The sequence below is a fragment of the Stegodyphus dumicola genome, chromosome 2 (genome assembly GCF_044657685.1).
Source record: "Stegodyphus dumicola isolate Sdum_Otavi_A_Nest chromosome 2, ASM4465768v1".
In the NCBI taxonomy this organism is placed as follows: domain Eukaryota; kingdom Metazoa; phylum Arthropoda; class Arachnida; order Araneae; family Eresidae; genus Stegodyphus; species Stegodyphus dumicola.
Window position 1 is genome coordinate 268,061,265 of NC_140769.1, and position 14,555 is coordinate 268,075,819.

A 14,555-nucleotide genomic window follows, 5' to 3' on the forward strand; every position below is an offset into this window, starting at 1 on the left:
ATGTAAACGCAGAATTTTACAAAAAGAAAATATAGGTACAATAAATCCTCTTGTCGGTTACCATCCTCAGATGACCGATGTTTTTGAAAAAATAAGTAAATATAGGTTTTTCACAATGTTTTCTACAACGAAGTTTCCGTCTTATGTTGTTTTCTCCGCTACGTTTTCGTCCGCGATGTCTTCGTCGGACCTCCTAGAATTCACTCGCAAGCAAGCGAAGTAATCGTTCCATTTAGACTCTTGTCCTTCGATAAAATAATACCTGGCCCATTATGGATTTATGCAAATGTACAGAGACGTATAAGATTATGGGGTTCATTTAAAAATGACTTTTCAGTCCACTTTCATATTAGTTTGATTACCATTAAAAACGAACATGAGAAAGGTGTCTAAAAATTTGCGTCTTATAATTAGGAATTTTTGAATAAGATTACAATCAAATTTTTTTTCTTATGGTTGGCACTTGCCTATGTCGGCATCGTTCTGCCCTAAGGCCAGATCGGTAGTCTCTTTATCATGGAGGCGCCTAGTAGGCGGGCCATCATTGCCTCCTATGAAGGGACTTACAATTTTACATCCATGCCTTCTCCGGGATTCGAACCCGAGACCTTCGGTATCGCACTAAGTTTTCCCTAACCACCATAACGCTAAAAAAGGCTTGCAGCTACTGATTTGATTTTATTCTTGACTTATCATTATAATCGTTAGAATATTTTATTCTCACAATTAAATATTGTTTTTTTTTCTTTAGCTTGTACAACGATGATTCAATTTTAGTGTTTTTCCAGCATCAATGCGGTGCGCACATTGATTACAGACATATTGTTTAAAAAAATAAAATTTACGAAAAAAAAATGCAGATCAATTTTTTAACAGTGGGAATCAATTTTTCGTAACTATTTCAGTAGTGTCAGTTAGGTCAGACTTGTAGAGATTAATATTAAAATATTAAAACTGAGACTCGGTCTTTCAGAAAGCCTTACAAGTACTTTCTCTCTTTCCATAACAATGTATGTTATTGTCGTTATGATTGATCAATACCAGTATTTATCACCGATAATTTTTAAGAAAATCTGTGATAACTCTTTACCGACATTTAAACAAAGGAATGAAGCTTATACAGTGTGAGCTGTCAAGTACTTCAGAAACTGTGTTCTTAAACGTTTAAAAATATGTCTCTCTAAGATGACCGCATCAACGGAAGACTAAAGAGATATGGAATCGTCAACGATCGCTTTGAAACGAATATTTTATATTTAACTTTACATTTATATATTTTTATAAATGATTCCAAAATATGGTTAAGCTTTTGTGTCTCAGTGTGCCACTACATGGAACACCCAAATTGAATCGCTTCGAAAGCCTCTAAATTCAACCGTAAATAGAGAAAAATGCTTTTATAATATACTATGAACTTTTCTTTTTAAACCGTAGATAGCAGCATATCACAAGGAGAAACATAACTTTAATTTATTATGTGTTATTAAAATCCATTTTTTTCAAGTAATTTTCTCTATTTTTTAATGATATAAAAATTTTATTTGGAGAAAAAATAGGCATAATTTTTTTGGCTGTACTCCAAATTATTTTTTTAAACTTTCATACAAAAATCATACGCAGAATCATTGAATAAAACCAGGTGTTCCATTAGCGGGAACACTGCGCCTTTAGCAATCTCATGCTCTTACTAATCAGAACATCTGTGCTCTCAGGAGAGAACATCCGTTGTTTTCGTTTTCTCTTTCCGTTGATTTTTTTTGGGGGAGGGAATTAATTCAAACAAAGCAGCATTGAGGGGCGAGGTGGGTTTTGTGTCATGAAAGCATTAATATTGGCATCTCGAAATTTTTGGGGGTAGTTTTTAGGCGGGAATTTCATTAGTAGCTTCACTCATCTTTACTTAGACCTACGCGAATGTTTTGCTGTCTTTTTAGTCTCATTCCCGTTTATTTTCAATAATTGTGTAGATATTTTTCGTGTATCTCTATATTATAAGCTTATTTTTCTTTTTTGTTAATATTAATCGTAGTTAATTATTTTAATCTTAGTTGGTTTGTGCTTCCATCAAAAAGGTGTGACTTGCTTTGAACAATTTCACGAAGCTAAGAAATAGGAAAATTTATAAACATTTTTGTATATAGGACTTGTGTATATAGATATGTATCTCATTTATTCGTATATATTCAAGATTATTGTGTATATCCAGGAAACCATGTATACAGCCATAATACAGAGTTTTTTCATTCTTATGCAAACGCTTCTACTCATTTTCCTGCTTCACTGCAAAGCTCGCTTAGTCGCACTTTTATAAGCTCTGGCGGCGCAGTGTTCCACCTCATGGAACACCCACAGAATTAAAACGGTAAGTGCAATTTTTACAACATTTTACCTGTATATTTATTTAGGACTAAATAGACTGAATACAACGTTTCTTTCTGAAATTCCGACTTTAACGTACAGTGCGCCGCAAAGGATTAAATATTTTAGTTCTATGTTACGCAAATTGTATTTCTCCCTTTGTACCGAGGAGAGGAGCAGACACAAATTTGTTAGGATCGTAAAGCTCGGGTTTAGAGCTTTTAAGTTGCGGTGAGTTTCAACTAAGCAGAGGTTCTCCTGAGTTTACTTGGTGAGCCGCTACTGAAGTCGGAGATTTCAAAGAGTTCTTCGCCGTTCCTCAGCCAACTTAATGTTTGAAAGCCAATAAAGTAGTTTCGGTCAACATTATGACTCTGAGGTTTCTTGGGTTCTACACTGAGGGAACATCAAGTGAATTTACAGTCCACTACTTTTGAACGACGGGACATACAGTTTTCACACACAATTTATTCGAAAATGTTTTAGTTATTGCTTGAACTTTTAGAACGAAGTTCTCAGCGAACCACTTTTTTTTACGACCACTTCTTAAAAGTATAGCTGTGGAATTCTGGTACTAATTCTCATATTTTTAAGATTTCCCATTTAGGTAATATTTTATTACTGCATTTTACAATATAAAGGAAGTATTATAATTACGAAAATTTTCAAGTATCACATTTCAGTGGAAATATCCATTTTGTCCATATCTGAATCCATTTGGATGATTTTTGTGCGACATCTCATACGGACAGAATAAAGACTTCTTCCTTTTCATAGTATATTTTATAATGCATTCAAAAGGGGTTTTTTCGTGTTCTCTGTATGTATGTAGATATAATATATGTGTGTATGTATCTCGCATAACTCAAAAACGATTAGCCGAAGAATATTTAAATTTTCTAAAGAGTAGGCTTGCTTCTCTCTTTATATTGCAGGTTAGCTGTACCAACCGTATATGTATATGCTCACGTATATGTACACCAACATCCTTTATCCGGCTTAAAAGTCCCTACACGACCTTTATTTTTGCAATCGTTGCTTGTAGTAATATACTTCCAGTTATTGAAATGTTTTTAAATCACGAAAATATTCATGTTTTGGCGATGTCAAATTTTTAAAAAAATTTTTTTTAACAAATAAGTAAATCCAAATTTTAATACAGTCTCGCGGTTCGTATACTTACATTTGGGAAAGTTTCATACTTGTTAACTATATAGTATATAAAGAAGAAAGTTTGTGTGTTTGTCCTCTCATAACTCGGTCACTACTATAGCTATCACCCCCAAACTTTCTACAATTAGGTCGACGTCACTTTTCTCAAAAAAAAAAAAAAAAAAAAAAAAAAAAAAGTAGCTAAAATCAGAGCTATAAATTAAAAACTCGGAAAAACGATAATTTTCTTTCTCATTTTCCGAGTGGCAACAATCTCGCAAGCTGGAGACGAAAATCTGCTTTATTTCGAAAGTTGTTACCATTGCTCTCTTTCAAATCCTAGAGTTTGTTAAAATACGAAAATAGATAAAAGATGAAATAAAAATAGCTTTCCCAAACATTAAATACGTTATTCCCGATTCCGAAAATTTGAGGGAAGCCATTTCGACTATTCTCATCTTAACCACTTTCATGAGCCAAAATACTAATTAAAAATTCTGAAAGTTCTAATTTTCGCACTCATTTTTCCTAGTGGTAACAGGCTCGGGCGTTGGAGATAGAATTGTTTTATTTCGAAAAGTGTTGCTACTGCTCGCTTGCAAATCGTACATTTTGTTAATAAAAAAATTTGTAAATTTTACATAACCTATATATATAAAGAAGAATGTCTGTTTGTGTGTTTGTTTGTTTGTTTGCGTTATTGATTTCTGATCAATTATGATAAATATTTTCGACATTGAATCGACTAAAGTTGAATATAGGTGAAATAGTGGATGGAACTTGAGCTGTTATGGCCATTTGATTAGAAAGACGAAAATCACTAAAATCTGAGTGACATTGCTTCTGATACAATGAGAGAGAATTATATTTTTCTATCGAAATTTTTTATGTGGGGTTGCATATCGCACCAGACTGAAAAATGTATAACTATGAATCGTATTTTTTACATCGTTAGAGAAGGATTACAACGGTATCGTTCTCTCTGTTGTTAGATACATTGCTTTCAATCTAACTTAATTGACATCGGGTACTTCCGCTAATAAAGAAATAAAATTAGAAAAAATTCATAAACGCACGACCAAAATTGTGCAGTATACGTAATTTCAAAATCAGCAACTTTCTTTTAGGAATCGGGTATTCAAGTTTGAAAGAGCAATTCGAAGAAATAAATTTAAATGATCAGCAGCAAAAAGTGTGTATATTTTAATAGGCCTTATAAGGAAATTCACATAACTAATAAGGAACAACGCATAAGGCCTTTACAAGGCCTTATGTGTTGTTCGCCTGAGATTTTTGATTTTAGTAAGCACATAATTTTTCGATTTTTTTCATTCGAAAAAATATGCGTCTGTTTCTCGTACTTTTCTAATATACAGTGAATTATTTCATAAGGGCATTACGCGGAAGTTTCTAATTATTAGTTTATATATATTATATAGACATTGTCAAACATTCGTTTTCTCCAGATGTAAACCACCTGTTTCTCCACCTGGCCCAAACAGCTTTTTACATATTGTTAACTGCAAACAATCATTCGAATTACTGCATAGTTAAATGGAATGTATTCTGAGAGCTGAAAAATGTCATCTAAGCAATTTGCAATTTGATTCATTACTAGTAAATCTGAAATCAGTTTCGTTATTTTAACAAGAAAGGGTATTTTTATGCATAGTGATGGAAATAGATTAAAGATTTAATAAAAATTAAATTTTAGGTTCGAGTTCCATTTGACGAATATCAAAATGTTTACCTTGAAATATTCATAAAAGTATTTTGAAAATAGGAATGCAATTTTTAATTATTTTAAATCTATTTACTCTAAAGCAAAATGCCGTTACATTAAATATCAGAGGCACAAGTAGAAGATATAGATCTGGATATAGATGGCTAGAAGTAAGAAACAAACAGAAAAGAAAGAGAGAGATCAGAGTAAAATTATTTATGTTAAATTCAAATGGAAAGAATTTGAAAATGCTATATTTCAATAGCTAAGATTTAGTTAACTCTAACAGGGAGAAGTACCTCATATGGGCATAGTATACATCATAAGTGAAGTGGTAAAAGCATACGGTATCGTGTTTTTACTATTTGAACACTTTGGAAATCTGAATGATGAGTTTATATATGTCAAATATTCTGTTAATTACTTATCTCTATCTATCTGTAATTATACACGTACTGTCCAGCAATGAATGTTCGATGTATAGGTCACAGCCACTATCCCACCAAAAGAGAAAACTTTCATTTATGAAACTTCCTAGTACGTCTGCCAGGGAAACGAAAACAGGCTTTACATCTAACATTATCCTGCACATTTTTATGAAACATTAACATTTTGATTCGACCCTTTTGTTTTATTTTGTTTTGAGTTTTGTTCAAGCAAACGTTTCGAAAATCATTCCTACTAGTAAATATCTGTTTGTTTCTTGTATGTTTGGGGCACCATTGGTCATGTGGTTAGGATTGCAGAATACTGAGAGTTTTATGGAACTGATCATCACAATTGTAATTTCCATTATTTATATACAAAAACAATATAGGAGCATGAAAAACACCAATATGGATAGTTTAATAAGACGATACTTCAGCTCGTAAGTGCTGATAAAAAACAATGTACAATAACTAAATGTTACTGTAGGATGTTTATTATAGTTTAAATAAACAATATTTTGTTTTTGCTCAAACACAGCGTTAAAAATACCAAGTGGTTGACACGAAGCCACATAAATTTCATTTGACTAATTATTAATATATTATTATATCATAATATTAGTTAGCAGTGGTAAATCTAGGTATTAAAAAACCGTAAACACGAATTTTTGAAAATTTTAATATTTCTCCTTTGGCCACGTTTCAATTATCCATTTGAAATTAGGCATCAAGAAGGTGGCAAGGGGCCTTCATCTTCAAGGAATGATTTCTACCGGCAGTAATTTTACAATAATATTATAAGATTAGACATAATAAATCTGACAGCATGAATGCATTATATGAAAAAAGCATGGAATTTGCATTATTTTGCTATAGAATATTATACTAATTCTCGATTATCCGTGTGTGGAATACCCGTCTTGCAATTTGGAACTAGGTACGTATAAAACATTTAATAGTTCTTCCACAATGTAACTTTAGCATACTTTAAATGCTATGTATACAACTGCGAAAAATCGTGTTTTAAGAAATTTGAGTTTTAATGCCAATACTTCAGTATATAACTTTCTAATAATAAAGTGCATAGTATATTTATTTCGAAAATACATTTAAAAAGTATAAATCCTAATAAATTGCAGAAGCTTTTGTTAGTATGAAACACGTTAAATTTACCTTGCTATATACATTACCATGACAGAATGATAGCCGTATATTAAAATACATGTGGCATATTTGCACAATTTATTTTTACATAACCACTTTAGTTAAATAAACTCAAGCATTTAAGCATATGATATGTATTATATTGTATAATATACATATTATTTAACATGGGTGAAAAAATCTTTTACGACTTACTTCAAATTGTATGCTAAACTGCTAAAATTTTATTTACAAATTAAAACGCACCAGCACAATAAACATCCCCATCATTTTTATGGAGGCCTGCACTTCTGACATTTTTTGCTGCCTTTCAAGCTTAGCTGTTGTTTTGTTTCTGACAAGCCTATCTTTTCTGCGTTATCTATTCTCTTGTTATCAATTTGTAAAAATCCTTCAAAAGAAAACTTACTTCTAAAAAGCTGTAGCTCATTTTTTACAGAATGTCTACCAAAAGACCTTTCGTTAAAAGCAATTACTGCTTCATTTCCAGCAATTTGAACTATCCTACTACCAGCAAGACATGTCTTTGGACAAAATTTCCAAATTAAGGAATTAAATGATTCATTATTATTTTGTGTTTTGCCGCCAAGGCAACGTCTATATAACGAAGGTTGTGACAAATCTATAAAAACTGGCTTTATTGCCTCCATTACAGCGACTGGTTCAGAATTTATATGCTTATAATCAGCTTTATTTTGCTTAGCTTTATTGTATTTGCACCATGTGGTTTCATTTGTAGGACAAACGTCATGAATCGGCTTTTCATCACTCGATATTTTGTGGTAGTAAATTGCCCAAATGGCTTTTCTCATATCACTAACAGACTCATTATATTCTCGAATCGCATTACCATAATACGAAGTTATTTCATTTATTAACTTATCTGTTTGTCTCCCTTTCCCAGACAGATTTTACCGTCATTTAATTTCACTTTTTTTCTTTCAAGTTTTAATTTGCGTAGCCATATTCCCATTCGTTTTTGAATATGTCCAACACACTCAATTTTTTCTATTTTTAATGAAGCATATGTTTTGGCGTCAGTTATACCTGCAAATGGTTTTGCATCAACTATGTAAGGATCTTAAGTTTTACTAACGTTTATTTTATTTTAAATCTTTACTATCACTTCTTATTTTCTACTTCCGGCCAGAATTAAAAGCGTTAACTTATTTATGCAAAATTTGTGTGGCGAACGCCAAGTACTTAAGATGTGGCTTTTTGCCAAGCGAGAGAGAGGAAGGAGTTAGTCGAAGCAGGCCGCTTACCTTAGAAGTTTTACTCAGTTGCTGGTTGCCTTCCAGGCCAGAGTTTTAATCCTCGTGATAATGTTTAAACGTATTGTAGTGTTAACAGTTCTCTGTACTACATACGGCTTCCTGTTAATATACGGCCAATCTTCCACGTTTATTATTCCAAAGGTAAGTTAGACTTTAGTTAAATATTTTTATATTCTTACGTTTAGACCACAAGTAGTGGGTCTTTGTATTCCAAAGTACGGAAATTATTGTAAAGAGAGAAAAATAAAGGGTTTTGTATACCTTTCTTGTGTATCCTGTCTACTTCCCACAGTTATTGAACATAGCTTTAGTAAGCTCTCTGTTCCGAGTCAGGTCTTTGCATATTTCCGAAGAAAGTATGACGGAACATTGAACCTGATAGTGGCGCCCAACGAAGAAGAATAACCATGGCCGAGTTTCAAGAAGAACCTGTGCTGCCTGCAGAAGCGGCTCAGAATCCAGAAATGCCAGCTGCCGCCCTGGAAAGATTTGGTTACATCGTCCAGACCATGCGTGCTTCGATGAAACTAGAAGCAACATTTAATGGAAACTCACCGGTAATCAGTTTTTTGGAAAAATTGGATGACCACTTCATGCTCTACCCCGTGCACGAATTTCAAAAAGTTACCTTAGCTACCAGCGCTTTGAGGGGCCAAGCGCTTAATTGGTTCAAATGTATAGGCAGAAGTCTCTTGGGTCAAGCAGGAAGTCCCACCTATACTTACGAGAATTTCAAGACTGCCCTAGTAAAAGCCTTCCCTGACGTAAGGGATCGTGCGAAATTAGAAACGGAACTTTTCAGCATATATCAGCAAAGAATCGAAAATCTCTCAAGCTGTATTTTAAGAAAAATTCACGTCTTCAAAATCTTGTATGGAAACCGTCCGGATCCTGAGATAATTCAAGTGATTTTGCCGAGGTTACTGCCCCAAGTGCAAGACTTTATTGAATTAAGAAATCCGACTACACTGGAAAAGTTATTTGAGCTAGCAATCCAGTTTGAAAGTAGAAGAACGGCGGACATTGAAAGAAGAAGTCAATATCAACTGCGAAACCAATTTGGTGCGCCAAGACTACAGCAAACTCAAGCACACGGCTACGGAAGCAAAGCGAATCAGTGGGCAAGGAAACCCGAGCATTCAAAAACAGCCGGCGAACGTCGACAGTTCAATAGCAATCCAGGAAAAAGTCTCAAGGCCAGTGGAAAAAGAAGGAAAGCACGGAAATGAAAAATAATTTAAACTAAAACGGATTTCTGCTGACTGGGGGGTGCGAAAATCCGAAGGCCACGAAAACCCCTATTCCTTCAAGTTAAATACAGTAATGGTGAAAAATTTGACTCTTCCGAAGATTGAAGTGTTGGTAAATAATATCCCAGCCACCGCACTCCTGGATACAGGCGCGCAGTATTCCTGTGTGGCAGAAGATTTTTTTAGGAAGTATTTTCGTAAATATCGTATATATAATTCGGATAATACGACAGTGTTAGCTGCGCAAGGAGAAAGATGTAAGTGTATAGGTAAATTACCGCTGTATGTCCGTATCAAGGACGAACAAGTAAAGGTTATGTTTTTCATAGTAAAGAATCTGCAACCACATATTATCTTAGGAATAGATTTTCTTTCAGAGGCACAAGCAACGCTAGATTTTAATGAAGCGTCTCTTAAGCTGACAATGAAACCAGTTCGTGAAGAAAAGGCTGAACCGCCGATGTTAAACCTTGACCACCTGCCTAATGAAGAGCAACGAAGAATCCGACAAGTGGTAAGTCAATTTGCTTCGTTATTTAGTGATATTCCATGATTTACTCAGGTTACTAACCATAGTATTGACACCGGAGATTCAATGCCAGTTCGCCACAAAGCATACCGGTATGATAAGAATAAGGAAAAAATTATAGAATAGTATATCACCGATATGCTACGTAAAAAGATCATAACGCCCATCTCAAGTAGTTATGCTAGCCTGGTGGTTTTATGTAAGATAAATAATGACTATCCATTGACACATCGAAAAAGGTCGAGATTCGCAATTGACTACCGTATATTAAACTCCATAACTAAATATCCGGTATATCCGTTACCTATTATTGAAGAAATTCTAAGGAACATAACATCCACCAAATATATGACGACTTTAGACTTAACGACTGGTTATTTGCAAATAGGGATTAGGCCTGAGGACGTACCTAAGACTGCTTTTATAACCAAGTCTGGCACTTATGCATTTCTGCGCATGCCGTTTGGCCTTTCAGGGGCACCGGCAACATTTCAGCGATGTATGGACATTGTGTTAAGGACTGTTCATGGAAAGTCCACATTTATCTATTTAGAGGATATCATTATTACTAGTGATAATCTCGACCAACATGTACAGGATTTAAGACAGGTGTTTTCTTTATTAAATGAGGCCGGTCTAAAAGTTAATGTCGAAAAGTGCAAATTTGCAGCACTTGAATTAAAATATTTATGTTACAAAATATCTCAGAAAGGAATAGAGACAGACGAATCAAAAATAATTGCTGTACAAAAGTATCCGACTCCAAACACGGCGAAGAAGCTCTCTTCTTTTCTAGGACTTTGTTCATATTATAGGTCCTTTATAAAAGATTTTGCAGCTATTGCTGAACCATTGTTAAAATTAAAAAGGAAAAAGGCAAGATTCTCGTGGACGGCTGAAGCCAATAGTGCTTTCGAAAAATTAAAACAAGCATTAACGCAAGCCCCTGTGCTGAAATTTCCTGAAAAGGATGAGAATTTAGAAATTTCAGTGGATGCTTCGGATTATGCGGTAGGAGCGCTACTTTCGCAAAATCAGCAGCCCGTGGCATTTTTTAGCCGAACTTTAAATCAAACACAAAGAAACTATTCCGCGACCGAGAGAGAGGCACTTGCAGTTCTGTTAGTAGTGCAAAAGTTCCGAGTCTATTTTGGAAAGGCGCCAATAACAGTGTACTCTGATCATGCGGCGGTAACTAGATTGTACTCAGGGAAAAACTTATCCCCAAGGTTAATAAGATGGGCACTTAAGCTACAAGAATATAATCTGGTACTCAAGCATACCCCCGCAAAGGAAAATATCGTAGCAGATGCCCTATCCAGAATTAAAATAGATGAAGAAGGTAATACTGTAAAGGTGGCAATGCTCACAGCATGTACAATGAATTCCCGAGAAACTGTAATAACCGAACTGGGTACGGATCCTGAGTTTGAAAGCATTTATTAGTATTTAAAGGATCCTGAAAATTTTAGCCACCAAGATATTGTGGCGATAAGAAATAGGGCGGCCCATAACGAACTAATAGATGGTCTATTATTTTATACAAAAACTACGAATTCCAACAACGAATTTCGACCTGTTATCCCAGCTAGTCTTAGATTAAATATCCTGCAGGAGCTCCATGACAGCCTTTTAGCTTTTCATGCTGGTATTCGAAAACCTATCCAACACGTACGCGAGGCAGTCTATTTTCCTGAACTGCAAAAGTTAACAAGGGCGTATGTCCAGTCCTGCCCAACATGTCAATCAGTTAATTATATTAATTTCCGCCCGGCCGGGTTTCTAAATAGTATTAAATCCGAATTTCCAAATGAAATAATTGGCATCGATTTATTGGGCCCTTTCCCAAAAAGTCAGTTAAATAAAAGTCGCTATCTCCTTGTTATGGTTGATCATTTTAGTAAGTGGACCGAAATTGTTCCCTTAAAGCGAGACTCCGCGAAATTAGTTACTGATTCTATTTTAAATAAATATATTTTAAAATACGGAGCGCCCCTATAAGTTATATCGGATAATGATCCTCAATTTGCAAGTAATGTATTTGAAGAAATGTGCCAAAAACTGGGCATACGTCATTTAAAAATGGTCCCGTATCGGCCGCAATCAAATACAGCGGAACGGGTGAATAGAAATATAGTGAAAATTATCCGTAGTTATGTTAACATTTTTCATAAAAGCTGGGATAACTATCTCAATGAATTGGCTTTCGCCCTTAGGACCGCAAAACATGATACAACGGGCAAAACTCCTGATGAGTTATTTTTAGGTAGAAAGATTATAACGCCGTTAGATAAATTATTTTATGTGCAACAAAGAGCCACAGAAATTAAAATGGCTGATATAGAAAAACTAATTAAAGAAGCAAAAAAGAATAATCAAGTAGCACAGAGAAAACAAAAGCTGTATTATGACTTGAAACGACGGGGAGTAACTTATAAAGTAGGGGATGAAGTGTTAAAAATTAAGCATTCACTTTCTTCAGCACCAGAAGATAAAACTGCCAAATTTTTTCCACGATTTGAAGATCCATATGTCATAGAAAAAATAACTCACGCTGTAGTAGTGTTAAAAGCCAGGAATGGTGAATCCTGCTCCGCAAACATTGATCAAATCAAACCCTACTATGATCGTAATAAAATGCAAATATTTACAGATCTTTTGCAGGATCCGGCACGGCAGACACGGCGGGCACAAGCTCCAGATGTGGAACAACGACAAGTACAATGGCAAGCCATTAAGAGGCAGGAGCAAGTGAAAAGAAAGTTTCCCCGCTGGAAAATTAAAGGTAACAAGAAAAAGAAGCCGTTCCACAGTCCAGAAAAGAGAGCTCACGAACACCCCCAGAATGAAGAAGGGAGAAGGACGACGTATGCAAAGAGAGCCAGGACAAAAGACGGCAACTATAATCCGGCTCTAAAACGGAAGATCTACTCATCCGACAGGACTCTCCGCAGCAAATGTCGCCGAACTGCGGAAGGGCCACCAGCGGCGGAAGAAATGTTACAAGGAAAATTTGAACGGCCAGCAACGAGGTCCAAGCAGGAACGCGAAAGAAGTCTCCCGGTTCCGCCAAGACCAGCTGCCATCAAACGGCCAAGACCACAGGCAGAGGCGAAAAAGAAGGTATTCAAGGGTGACCGAACGGGAGAAAAAAAGAAAACTTCTAGAGGAAGGCACTGAAGGGCGAGCCCGCACAAGAAGGAGAATAAATCAAACGAGAATCTCTGCTACCTTCCAGGACTGGGCTCAGAAAAGAATGTCCGAATATAACAAAGATAAGTAAAATTTTATGTTACTTTGCAAACTTAAGTTAATCTTTCATTCTTACTGCAAGTGGCAGATTTCAAGAAGTTTTACGTCATGCGAGGTCTACCTTTATCGCCAAAAAGGCGAGAAATGAGTTGTTACCGATTTTGGTATTATGTTTTTCAATTACTCGCGCGTAAAACTAAAGTTGATGTATAATAGGAATATGTAAAGACTTAAATATTGTAAAAGTTATTGTATAAATTTTATTTAAAACATTCTGGCAAGAAAGAAATTTTAGTCTGAAAGACTTTTTGAAATGTAGTATTTCAATGTAGAAGAATTGGCACTTGATTTGAAAAGAATAGAAGTTAACAATGTACTACTAATGTATGTTTTCAAATGCGTAAAATTAACGGCATTTTAATATGTTCTTATATACAACGTGAACTGTTATTTTAAATGTTAAGAAATACCGTGATATGGTAAAAGTGAAAGTAATGTTAAATTTTTTTTTATTCGTGTGACTGTAAAAAGACCAAATCATGGTGAATATGTGTTAAAGGTTGAATGAATGTAGTTAAGTTCTCTGACGCTACACTTCAGAGTTAGCCACTTTTAGAATAGTACCTCAGGGTTTAGAGTTGAAGTTAGGGTGTGTTACGAGGTCTTGGTATGTTGAATTTTTAACACGTTAGTGTTTTGATTGTAGGAGGAAGTGTTGAACACGTATACATAAACACATTCGTGTTTGGTGTTCTTTTACAACACATGTCAGAGAGCACGGGGAGAGATAATTAAAATAGTCATGAATGAAATAAGAATGTTAAGAGAAATATAAATATGCATGTTACTTGCCATTACATTGTGTAACATTTCATTAAACTAGTTTTCCTTCCAGATCTCTGGAAGGAACCAGATTTGAATAAAAGCTCCTGTTTAGATGCAGTACAGATGAAAAATTGCGTGTCCTTGGAGCTGCTATTGTAAAAACAAATTTCTTTTTTTTTTTTTTAATTTCAAGTTTCTAGTGAGAAATGTTTGTAAAAGATTAGGCCTCGCGTTAGATTCTAGAGCTAAAAGTTTTCAACAAGGTCGTTTTAGACCTCAGTTTAAAACTAATTAACTCTGGCGGGAAGTATGTAAGGATCTTAAGTTTTACTAACGTTTATTTTATTTTAAATGTTTACTATCACTTCTTATTTTCTACTTCCGGCCAGAATTAAAAGCGTTAACTTATTTATGCAAAATTTGTCTGGCGAACGCCAAGTACTTAAGATGTGGCTTTTTGCCAAGCGAGAGAGAGGAAGGAGTTAGTCGAAGTAGGCCGCTTACCTTAGAAGTTTTACTCAGTTGCTGGTTGCCTTCCAGGCCAGAGTTTTAATCCTCGTGATAATGTTTAAACGTATTGTAGTGTTAACAGTTCTC